At 36.4% G+C, this 13,004-nt stretch overlaps 1 protein-coding gene across 2 annotated transcripts in view; it reads right to left on the bottom strand.

The window, feature by feature from the left end:
• COL8A1 (collagen type VIII alpha 1 chain) overlaps positions 1-8,135 on the bottom strand; it is a 56,189-nt gene extending 48,054 nt beyond the window's left edge. Inside the window, exon 1 of one of the 2 annotated variants that reach the window (XM_023509739.1) lies at positions 8,016-8,135. The gene's annotated coding sequence lies outside the window, so the exon portion shown is untranslated. The remainder of the gene's footprint in view (positions 1-8,015) is intronic. The other variant, XM_023509738.1, reaches the window with a different exon arrangement.
• Positions 8,136-13,004: the final 4,869 nt, after the last annotated feature.

Below are 13,004 nucleotides of genomic sequence, written 5' to 3'. Positions count from 1 at the left end.
GCTCCCAGTCCTCCTGATGGCAGCCTCACAGAAGTGTAGGCTCACGTGCCTATCATTAATTTGCATTCTTGATGGTGCTTTTGGCCAAATAACAACAGGACAGTGCCAGGAACCTAGGTTAAGAAGATTAATCAGTGGTTCTCAAAGTGTGGTCCCCCCACCAGTAGCCTCAGCATCACCTGGTAACTTGTTTAAAAAATGCAAATTGTTGGGGCCCATCAAATCTGCAGACCAACCAATCAGTGTCTTAGTAAGCCTTCCAGATACTTCTGATGTCTGCGACAGCTTGAGAACCACTGAGATAAACCAATGTTCAGCATCATATATAAATGTTGGTGTTGAAAGGGTCCTCAGAGGACATTTTGTCCAGCTCATTTTCTGAGAAGGAAAACTGAGGTCCAGGGAAGTTAAATGACTCACTCAAGGTCACAACAGTGGGCTCCAGGGCCTCAGAGCCAGGCTCCAGGGCCTCAGCTGTCTGTCCCAGCTTTTTGCACCATGCCCTTCTCCTCTTTTCTCTTTCTACACTGAGGCTGCCAGGTACACCTTCTGGTCTGAAGCCTACCGGTGAAGAAACAAAATCGAGTTTAATATTTTTTTAAAATACTAAAGGGGTATAAATGTTTTAAATTATTACTTACTTTTTATGCAGGAATTTATTTATTCATTTCCAGAGGCATTTCTGTGCATTCCCTGAAGTCTGATGTGTGTGTTCATGGCTGTGTGTGACGGGGTGAGAGGGAATCAAGTAACAAAAGTCATCTTTTCAGTTACGGGGAGGGGGACATATGCATAGTGCCCTGGGAAATAGGTGAGTGCAACTAGGGATCGGTGAAGGCAGGTAAGAGGAAGAAAGTTCAGAACTGAACTTTGTAGGATGACTAGGAGTTCACCAGGTGAGGAAGTAGGGAAAGGACATTTGGAAGGAGGGGTAAGCAAGTACAAGGACATGGAGCCATGACACGGTGTGGGGTACTGCAGGCGTTTTGTGTGAGGGGAAGTGTGCAGTGGAGGACAATGTGACTATTATTACTATTAATATTACTGGCGCATACTGAATATTAACCATGTGCCAAGCCCTGTGCCTGTTACATCTATTATCCATTTATTTAATTTTTAAACAACTTTGTGAGAGTCTACTCTTATCCTTATTTTATAGATGATAATGGACATGCCTATGCTGTTCTATTTTCCTTAAACTCAATGTTGCTTAGACGAACACTGAACTTGGAAAAGAGCTTCAACCATGTGTACTTCTTCTGGGACAATTCCTACAATGCAAAGTCAATATGTATTTGTGGGAGATGAGAAATACATTCTCAAAACACATACTTTTATTATAAGCGTACATTTTATAAATGCATAAAGTCAGGAGGATTTTGACATCTCTTCCTTTTCAAATCAAGGAGTGAATATTCTATTATTCTTCAATCTGTCAGCAACTTTGGAAGTAGCTGATAGGAGAAGTATTGTGTCTGAAAGTGGCAAATAGAAAACAGCCCATTTCAATTATTTGACTCACTGAAGAAAGGAAGCTGAGTAATGAGTGAATGACCTGATCTGAAATCATTGGTTTTGTTGTACTTCTGTTTTTCACTTTGTAAGCATTCGCTGTGAATGTGCTTTTCACAGTCAGTGTTAGAACCTTGCCTTCAAAGTGCACAGGAGGGCCCACACCCAAACTCAAAATCTGAATTATAATTAAAGTTCTAGGAGGACTCAAAAATATCAACTTTTTCCTAGGTAGGATTCCAGATGTTTCTGTATTCTTTGAGATACTTTTGAGTGATTTTACTTTTTCCTGAGAAAAGAATAGTTCTGCTCCTAGTTTTCTCATCTGCAAAATACTGGTATTGGATCAGGTAATCTAGAAGGCCCCCTTTAGCTCTAAGGGTCTGTGGATTTGTGATTTAATGATTAAGGGGAGCAAAGAGCTTATTTCTGAGTTTTCTTAATAGTGAACTTTTAGTGTTGTTTTCATAAAAGAAGGTTATCAGACCAAATATTTCTCTATGAATTTTTAAATGGGATCCCTGAAATAATTCTATATTTCATTCTTTTAGGATCACCGAGATCTTCTTCAGCTCAAAGATGTGTCATGTGGTATATTTCCATGTGACATTTTACACATCTTCGGGACGAATAACATAGCCAGTTTTAAGCAGATACCTTTAGAAGCGATGGATGGCCAGACTGGTTTAAGGTGGAAGAGGCAGGCTTCCGTGATGCTCTCCCTGCTTTCCTGATTGCTGTCATAACACTTTTTCAGCTGTACAAGTTCTTATTGCACCTTCGATCTTTACACGCATGCTCATAGCTGAAGGTGAACGGCTTTCTCAAGAAAATCTATAAAACCCAATCCATTTTTTATCTTTCTTGTGTAGGGAAGTTGAATAGTCTACAGGTTGCTATATCTTGAATTAAATTAAGGATAATGACATCTGAAAATGGAACCTATTAAGACTTATTTTTAAAAACAATTTGTGATTGAGAACAAAATTTGCATTTTACTTCCTCCGAACAATTATTGCCTTTATCATTTGTCATCAAGTCATCAAAGTCTTGGAGTTCATTACAGTAATTTTGCTACTTACTAGTTATAAAAACAATCTATGTTTTATTATGAAAATTTTGCAGGAAAATGTAAATAAGGACATAGAACTGTCTAAAAATCTGACCTTGAGATGGCTATTGTCAATATTTTTCTTGTTTTATTCTATGAACATTAACAAGTTGGTAACAAGTTATAAGTTCTACTTTGAAATCATGTTTAAAAATTAATATGTAAATAGCTTATGTACATAATTTTAACCTCTACCTTCAAAGATAACACATTATTGTATAAAAAGATATTAAGCTCTTTAGTTTTCATTGTTTTGTGACTTTTTAAGTGCCATTTTGATTTAGGTCCCTTTTATTTTTCTATCTTCTTGTTCCAGTTAAGGGAATTTCAGCCCACTTTATTCCATGTGGGAACCGTATACAGAAGAAAGAAAACCTCCAAAATTCATACTACGTAATTCTTTGTACATAGACTTTTGCTTTATAAGCTATAGGTACATTTTAACATACTGGGGAGTTGTACTCCAAAGATTTCTGTTGTGACATAAAGAAGCCCTCTGGAATGTGAGTAGTACCTCCTCCTTTATCTACTATTGTTTCTAAGTATGCATTTTTCTAAAACACGTTTAGAAGCCTTCTGACTTGTGCATTCTTGGAGGGTTGAGCGCCAGTCTTATTGCTCAATATTCCCTCAGTGTCTGGAATTGTTCCTGGTCTATTGTATTTGCTAGATAAACACTTGTGGAGCTGAAATGAATAAAATGTCATCAATTCCAAATATTCTAATACTGTTGTGGCAGGTCGCATTATGATTTTGAATAACATTGAAGTAAGAAGCAGTAAAGGTTAAGAGCTTTGGTCTTGTTTCCTGTTTTCAAAGTCTTATAAAGATTAATGAGATCCACCAGGCAAGGATAGGGAAACTGCCAGCCTTCTTATTTCAAGACTGCCCCCCGCCCCTTTTTTGCAGTTTTTGGCTGGGGCTGGGTTTGAACCCACCACCTCTGGTATATGGGCTTGGTGCCCTACTCCTTTGAGCCATAGGCGCCACCCAAGATTGCTCTTTTTTAAGCACCAAAAGAGGCAAGAAAAGCTTCACCCTTCTCTGCCGTGCTCCTTTTAATAAAAGGATTTGTCAGGTAAAATTTAGATTCGGTCAAAAGGCCACACTTAAGTACCAGGAAGGTCACAGTTTCCTTAAGGACTTAGGTTTTCCACCCCTGGAAGTCAAACAGATGTTAGCTTTTAGTGGTTTAGGCTTAAAACAAACAAACATATATTTTTTCTTCTAAATAAGAAATGTTCTTTTTCTGAGGACCTTCAGTTCGAGGTTTCAGAATAGGAATAAGTTACTTGTTTAGGGATTATATATAAATATTTTAAAGACTTGGTAGGAGGAATAACATTTATTACATAACAAATTTATACATAATTACTATTGTACATTGCCTAGATTAGCCTAATAGTCCAATAGCTTATTCATTCATAATGTTTAATGGGAGCATATTTGAAAATAAGGAGTGCTATAGAGCCATAAATATAATTTATAGTTCTTTCTATGGCACTTTTACTTCTAAGCCTCTCAAGCATTCAACAAGTCTAAAAATGAACTGTTTTAGATGGTTAATTATATTATATATGTATATTTTACCTTAATGAAAGTTACTATATAAATAAATGCTTAGGATTTTTATTAAATAATAATAACATAAACTCTTGCAATGAATGAGCAGTTTGGAGCATTGACTAATCAAGCCTGGCTTTTCCCCTGCACGTGGAAGATGTGTGAGAATGCCCGAGTCACTGCTGCTGACCTGTGTTGTGCTTCATCTGGCAGCGTTATAGGGAATTTGTGTCAACCACATCAAGACAGGTACCTGAACAGGTCTAGTCCTGTGAAATCAGGATGTAGGCTCAGAACCAGGGAATCGTCCAGTTGGCAATGCCCCATGGAAACATGATGTGAATCACACGTGTAACTTTACCCTTTCAAGTAGCCACATTCAAAAAGTAAAGAGAAACAGGTGAAATTAGTTTTACTGAAGTATATTTAGCAATATTTAGTAATATGTTTTCATTTGCTATTTAGCATTAAGAATGATATCATTTCAACCTGTACTCAATATACAAAGTATTAATGAGATGGTCCACTTTCCTTTTGGATTCTGAGTCCTAGAAATGTGGTGTAGATTTTATGCATCTCACTTGGGACTAACCACATCTCAAATGTTTGATAACTATGTGTGGTTAGGGGCCACCGTGTTGAACTTTGCAGCTATGGTCATTCCTGCTTTGCCACAACTGCAGGTGCCAGAGGGTGGCAATGTAGGGCAGAAGAAGGAAAAAGACCAGCCGAGAGTCTTAGAGTGCGTCTGTTCTGGCTCTGACATTTGGTGTGACATGACTGTGAAAAAGCAATTTTGTTTCTCTGGGTCTCAGATTCCTACTCTTTGTACTGGGGGTTGTTAACAGCTGCTATACTTTTCTCAGGAAGCTGTGGGAAGATTAAATAAGATGTATGTGAAAGTGTCTGTTAGATCATAAAGCACCGTACACGTGTAAGGCATTAGGACCGCTTCTCAGGACTTGCCCAAGGACACATTCCAAGTTGGTAGGAAAATCAAGGCTAGAACCTGGTGCTTCTGACTCTCAGCCATCTGCTTCAGCTAAAGTCTGTTCGTACCAAGCTAGTTTTAAAAGTTTTATTAATATTTTATTTTATTTTAAAAAGTCTTTTTATTTGAAAAAAAAAAGAGGAAGGAGGAGAATGGCAGTAAGAAGTAAGTGCCATATCGAACAGCTAGGGTCTTCTTGGCTGCAGTCATAACATTCTGCAGTAAAATTATATATATAGGATATTTATGTACTTATATACTCAGAATTACAGTCATCAACGATCGGACTTTATTGCTGTCATATAATATAAAACTCCATGTTCTTCAATGTTTCAAACAACTTCTAAATTGAACGGTGGTTTCCCTACTCAATTTATCTCCAAAATACAGTACGACCACAAGAAAGCCCTTCCATAGTGGGCTTGGTTAATAAGGCAGATACGGATCAATTCAGTAGGTTTTGCATGGATATTTTTGATAACAGATGTAGCTCATGAGTTCCTGTGTGTGAGACACCACCTCTGTAATGTGACTCCAAGAGACACATTAATGTCTGAGCAGAAGGTGGGAAGAATTCAGTTCGACCCTATAATTTAGTGCTTACTGTATGTAAGGCACACTGGACATTTCAATGAGCAAGATGAATTTATTTTTATGATAAATGTCACTTAAAATATATGTTATATAATTTCAAGAGAATATGAAATATTTTTACAAAAATGTCAATGATGTATGGTTTAGAAATCTGGTTTTGGAAGGTAAGGAAAATTCTAGATTATTAAAAAATAATTTTTAAAGTTACATTCTGTATCTTTGGAGGGCACACAGGGATTAGTTATTATGACCTATTCCCATTTCCCTATCATAATATTCATATTTAATTCGGGGGCATCATTTTCTACATTTGTTTCAAATGAATTTCTTCATAGAACTTAAGAACTACACAAAATATCTAGAGTTTTAGTCTATGTGAAACTAACCATCCGTGTCCATGTTCACTAACAAAGAGACACACATTCCACAAATTCTTTTTTTCAGTCAAAATTGCTTTTTTAAAAAGATAACTTTCAGCTGTTTCTTTTCATTAGCAAACTATCCTGTCTAAGCTTTAGGCCTGCCCGAATTGATGATCATGTTGAATAAATGCCATTTTTATTTTCACCTGATGAATTATCTCTGTTGATCATTGCCTGAAATAGTTACCTGAGTAAATGTTGTTCTCTTGCTTTTGTATCCTAGTTTAAAAACAAAGAACTTAATTTTTTAAGTCCGATAAAATGTATTTTCGATATTTCCACCATAACTTTACAAACATTTTCTCTCCTCTGTCCTGTAATAACCACCTTCTGGATTTTTATGATTTAGTTTAACATTATTATTTTACTGTTTTACTGGGTGAGCCCATCCATGCCCTTGGCAGCCAGATTTTGTTGCGAGAAATCCAGAAGCTAAGCCTGTCATTGGTTACAACAGTTATAAAAATTTCTCTGGATTGAGCTCAGAGCCCTACCATGACATTATGAAGGTCACCCACATCATGCCTCTTTCATCAGCTTCTCCAAAATCTGTGATCAGCCGGAGTCCTAGAACCTGCTGCTTGCATGAGCCTTTAATTTTGTATACAGTGGGTTTGCATTATAAATATTTCATTCCAAGAACATCTGGCTTTGATGGGATCCAGCCAAAATAATTAGTGGTACCTACATTAAAAATGTGATGCCTTAGTAAAATCATTAATTTTCTTTGCATTTCTCCGGGAATCCCGAATGGATTCATTCTAGACAAGATGTGGTCATGCGGCATTAACTAGACCACAAGGTGCTGTGCTTTTGTTTCTGTTCAGGTGCACGCCCAGCAAGAACACAACAATTCTGAGCAGTCTTAACAATTCATTCTTTCAATCATGAAATAAAATTAAATAGAATATAAAAGCCATTGTACTCTTCTGTATTAGGAAATAATGCATCGTGTGTCCAAAAGTCACACTTAAGACCAGGCAATAGTAATAAGCATAGGATGGCTGTGGATACTATGAGATAATGTCTACTGTCAGAAATGGATGGTATGTTGTGCTTTTTTTTTTCCATCAAAGTTTGAAAGTTAATGATGTACTTTATATTTTTATTGCTTCTACTGAGAGATCAATTAAGGCATAAAAGGGATTCCGGCATGCTGTTATTATTTTTCACTGTGAATATGAATACAACCATATTTGTTATATCATGCTCTGTTTCATACATTCTGATTGTTTTTTAGGAAAATTCAGTACATATCACTTCAGTCATCTGAAAGGAATCATTTCTTCATTATAGCTCATAACTTAAAACTCTAAAATATCTGCCAGAAAAAAAAATGGCCAAATTAAGAGAAATATGATAATGGTAGAAAAATACATATAGACATGACTGGGAGATGATAAGATTATTTTAATTTTCCCATTTGCACTGGAATTATTTGTTTTACAAATCTCCAGATCTTTTATTACTTAAAACCCTCTGCTGAATCATGAAAAGAAGCTTAAGTTAGCAATTTTCCTTTGCAAATTCTAGCTGCTAGCATCTGGTGAACACTTGGATACCTAGTCAGGTCCTATGGAAATGATTATTTTAAGACTCTATTCAACATGCCTGGACTTAAAAATCAGCTAGGATCACACTCCGCACATGTATTTTACTATAGGGGATTTAAAAAACCTGATAGCGATGGTCTCAAGGCTTTTGCGACAGTACAGATGGGGATGGAGATGGAACACGCCGGCACATGGGACACCAGAGTGTCTGCCAACCACCCTGTGCTCCCTGAGACCTGCTCCAGCCCCCTGTCGCTCCTCACACTTACATTTAGACTTGACCGGCCTGTGGAACCGAGGACCCAAGCCCTTGCTCCTGCCTTCCAGTGGCACCCCTGCGGCTGGTTTCTGCCTCTTCACCAGATGCCGGTCTACTTCCAGAACAGCTCCTGAAGTGGAGGAAAAAAAAAAAGAGGATAATTTTGCTCACTTGGAAAGACAATAAGAAGCAGTATTATTATCAAAGTGTATTGTTCTTGGATCCTATGAGAAATGACCTAATAGGAATGGATAAACACTCACTTCAAGAAAAAAAAAACACCATTATTTACCAAAATTTAAGGGGCATTAGTGATCCTTGTATGGTGACTAAGAGAGAAGTTTTTTGTTTGTTTCTATATAGTCAAGCATATGTTTATTTTTTATGCATAGACTATATATAGGTTTTGTTCAAATAAACAATGTATTTTATTTCTTTATTGCTTTTCATAGTTACATAATATGCTATGTTCTCATTACTTCAATTCTCATTAATACTGATTTGAGACAATTTAGAAAGAATTTGGGCATTTGTGAAAGAAATAAAGAAAGCAAATTTGTGAGGAACTAATACATCGGGAAGCAAAGTTAGGTTTAGCAAACTTTTTGAAGACATTATTTCCCATCCGATTTGCGTGAGTTAGTAATGAGTTAGAAATTATTCTTAGTTATTTATCAGATGAGGTCTCGTGGGCTCTAACATGACAACGCTTTTAGGTTTTCATTTGCACTTTTGGCAACATTTCATTAGTTGACTATATTTTAAAAATTCTCTATAATTTAGATTTTTTTTTTTTTACAGATCTTATGGGGCTTCTTTTCACTTTAACTGAATTTTAGACATTTAACTCTGTGTCTGGGTAATAGGTACTCTATATTTTGTTTTGGGGTGTTTCTCAGAAACTTGGCTGATGTATTTATAAAGAATAAGCATAATTGTTTCTCAGTGAGTTATCTCTTTTCTTACAACTCGAGAACACCATCTGACCTCTATATCCAAATTCACACCACCTTCCAGATTCAAAGTTCCACCTGGCTTCTTCTGCGTGTCCCTTCCTACCATAGTCTGTTCTCTACCCTGTAGTCAGAGAGATTTTGAGGACAAAACACAAAGTAAATGAGTCTATTTCTTCCTAAACACCCTTCAATGGTTCCAATTGCATTAAAACTTGCATCTACTCTTATTCTACCTTCTGTGCAGCATATGGGGTGAACTTCAAAAACGTAAGTCATATCACATCATTCTCCTGCTTATACCACTGCACCCCCATTGCACTCATATTGGCTCCAAACTTCTTTCCTGGCTTCTGTGCCCCACAAGATTCCTCTTCTGCCTACCTTCCAACTGTGATGCCCTCTTCTTGTCCTCTCCCTATCTAGTCACAATGGTCACTTCCTTATGAAAAACACCGAGCTAGCCCTCACTTTTAGAACTTTCTATTCCTCTGCCTGGAATGCTCTCTCCCTAGAACTTTGCATGGCTGGATCCTTCTCCATTTAAATGTCCACTTGATTATCACTTTCTTTTTCTTTTCCTTTTTTTGGCTGCGGCTGGGTTTGAACCTGCCACCTCCAGCATATGGGGTGGCGCCTTACTCCTTGAGCCACAGGCGCCGCCCAATTATCGCTTTCTAAAAAAGGTCTTTCTTAATCACCCAATCTAACATTAACCAGTCATTTTCATATATTTTTAATCTAATTCTCTTTAATTCTATGATAGCAGTTCTATGTTTCTTTTTTTTGAGACAGAGCCTCAAGCTGTCACCTTGGGTAGAGTGCTGTGGCATCACAGCTCACAGCAACCTCCAACTCCTGGGCTCAAGCAAGTCTGCCTCAACCTCCCAAGTAGCTGGGACCGCAGGTGCCTGTCACAACGCCTGGCTATTTTTTTGGTTGCAGCCATCATTGTTGTTTGGTGGCTCGAGCTGGATTCGAACCCACCACTTTAGGTGTATGTGGCTGGTGCCTTAGCCACTTGAGTCACAGGTCCCGAGCCAGTTCTATGTTCTTATGTAATTAAACCTTTTGCTCATTTATAGTCTGCCTCAGCACCAATGCTTCCTCTCTCCCCAAACACTACTTGTGAGCAGGGGACTTGCTTTGTCTACTGTAATATCCCTTATAACCAGAACCAGGTCTGGCACATGGTAAGTGTTCCATAAATATTTGCTGGACTTCTTGCAAATAAATACTTTTTTGTGTATCTAAAATTTGGAACTTAGCAGTGCAAAGAAAAATGGCATTTGACATTATTTTTTAAAAAAACAAAAATTGTAAACTATATGGACATTTAAAAAGGCTTTGATGGTTCTGATTAGAGTTAAGTATATTGCTTCAATTTTGCAAAAAGAAAAATCCACAAAATCAAACAGCATAAAATTATTTCAGGACTGTTATGAGAGCTTCCCTCTCACATCAATAGTTATAATACTGTATTGTCACTCAACAAGCTCCGTGCTTTGAAATGAAGAATGTTCACCTTCCTCCAATATTTTTATTACTGCTGAACATGTGATTTATTTATTTGATAAGGAAAGAGTCTGAGTAAAAAGACTTCTATTTCAGCACTGAATGAGTTGAAAAAAGGGTTCATTTTTTGAGCCTCTAGAATGAAAAGATGCCTTAATTATTCCACTGGGCACATGGAGTTAAAGCTGTTCTTCTCGGCCCAGGTATGATCACAAGATTCTACAATAATGATACCTATTTCTATAAAATCCATGATAAAAAAATTCGATTTACTATTTGTAAGTATATTATAACATTTCAAAAGCATATGACATCTCTCAGATGATCAGGTATAAACTTTGTTATGCATTTCAACCCTTTTGAATTTCCTCCACAAAGCAGGTGAGCCACATTCTTATGATTTCTGAAGGAAGAGGAAATACATGTATGTTAAACATGTCCTTTGGGCCGGTCACATTTAATGTACAGTCTCATTTAATCCTGACAATTGTACAATAAATTGACTAAAGGCAATGAGAAGAAAGATTCTGTTCTTTTGCACAGTGTTACAGGAGAAGAGTGGTAAATCAGGAATCAGAAAAACAAAGGAACTTCCTATTCTTATCCCATTGTCATTATCCCAGATTTTAGTTTTAAGTTTTTCAAGGGACACTGTATTTTATGATTCATGGCAGTTGTCTGGAGCATGACAAATGTCCATTGATTAACAATGCTATTAAATCCGGCACAAGTTTCTGTAAGAATTGCACATTTGTATTATGTAGAAATGCCAGGATTTAGAAAAAGACAATTAGGTAAGGCATCTTAAGCTTCCTGGAATCTATTCTTACCTTCCCATGGGGTGGTACATCTGATTTGGTTTCATTACTGTTTAGAATACCTGGAGAGTTGGAGGAAGGGACAGTGAGGACGCATTTCCCTTTCTGCACCCATCCGAAAGAAATTTTAATTCTTTACCTGACTTTTACAAACACTTAAGGTTGTACAGTCTCAGATAAAACTCTAAGATCTCTGAATCCATTTCTATGGAAACAAAATCTAACAACTAAATCTGGAAAAATTAGAAGAGGGGAAAAAATTTCTTAAGGTTGCACTAAGCCACCATTGAGGGTCTGGATTGCTGGATCACTGACTTTCTTTTGAATATACAGTTGAAGAGACATTAATTGTCTTTTTTTGGACAAAACCCATGTAGGGTCTTATGACCATATTTAATGATTATAAAGTTCAAAGTAGTCAAGTCTAAACGATCTGATAAAAGAGTTAAAAGATCTAAATAGCTAAAGTACATCATGAAATCTTTGGATTTTATCAGTTTGGAACTGGGAATGTGGGAGTGAGAAATTGACATGTCAGTCTGCAAATAAATTTGAGAAATAATGACCTTTATTTAAACAGCTGGAGAATGAAGGTGTCTGTAGTTAGAATCTAAAATTATGCCTTAATATTATAGGTTAAGTGGCGATGTCTGACAGAAAATAGCTATGAGATTTTCATTCTAGGTGCATCCTTCCAATACTTTTGCAATAGATGCAAAAATATAAAATGTTTCTTAGAAGTTCCTTATCCTTGTGGAGTATGGAAGATGAAATTCTAACCTTTTATAAATGAAAGAATTGGATAAAGCTTCAGACAGGATAAAATATTGACTATAATGGTGGTTCAAGACATGGTCAGAGGTTTTCTAATTAACAGAGTTCAGGAAAGACTGAGGGTATTTATTTATTATGACAAATACTCAAAGATAATATGGCATGAGGTATCCTCTTGGTGCCAGATATCTGAGATTATAGACAAATATTAAATTGAACTAAAAGGTGTGAAGTAAGTAAGATTCCTTTGGGGGGTTAACCATGTTATGACATTCTTGCGTTCAGTTGTCTTGACATTTGAATTATGATCCATCCATATATTAAACCATGCAATTAATTAATTGAATAATTGATTAAGTAAATATTATACCTCGCCTAAGATGACCTGGGAAGCAATTTTTTTTTCTTTTGTAGATTAAAAAAAAATGCTTTGGGTGACTATAATTTGACTTAGTTTTGGCTTAGTTTAAAAGTTAATTTATTCCTGTTTCAGACTAATTGTTGATATTGACTCAGTAACAGCTAAATTATTACTATGATGCTCTAATATAATCATTTTATGTACCTCCAAAATAAATATGAAAAACTTCAAGTATATTTTGGCAGTCACTTATCCTGGATGTGACTACCAGAAAAAACCATAATCCAGACCTCCAGTAGGAGGAAGCAGGAAAGAAAATAATGTGTGCTGTGTGTGGTTGAGATGTGATTTAGATTCTAAAACACTCCTGAACTTTGGTAGGAAGAGCAAACTCTTTCTGGACATCAGCCTGTGGCTGAGATCTACTTCTGTTGGAAAGATATTAACTGTTCTAAATAATATTTTTTTTGATGTGAATGTGATGGTTCCCTTTCAACTCATAACTATCTAACTATATTGCCCATTATCCAATGTAAATTTTTTTTATTGAAGGAGATTCTTCAGTGACAAAGTAAAAT

Source organism: Otolemur garnettii, unplaced genomic scaffold (genome assembly GCF_000181295.1).
Source record: "Otolemur garnettii isolate 467f Iridium unplaced genomic scaffold, OtoGar3 scaffold00009, whole genome shotgun sequence".
Classification (NCBI taxonomy): Eukaryota; Metazoa; Chordata; class Mammalia; order Primates; family Galagidae; genus Otolemur; species Otolemur garnettii.
The sequence above is the reverse complement of the archived record's forward strand: the minus strand, read 5'-3'. Positions and strand labels throughout refer to the sequence as shown.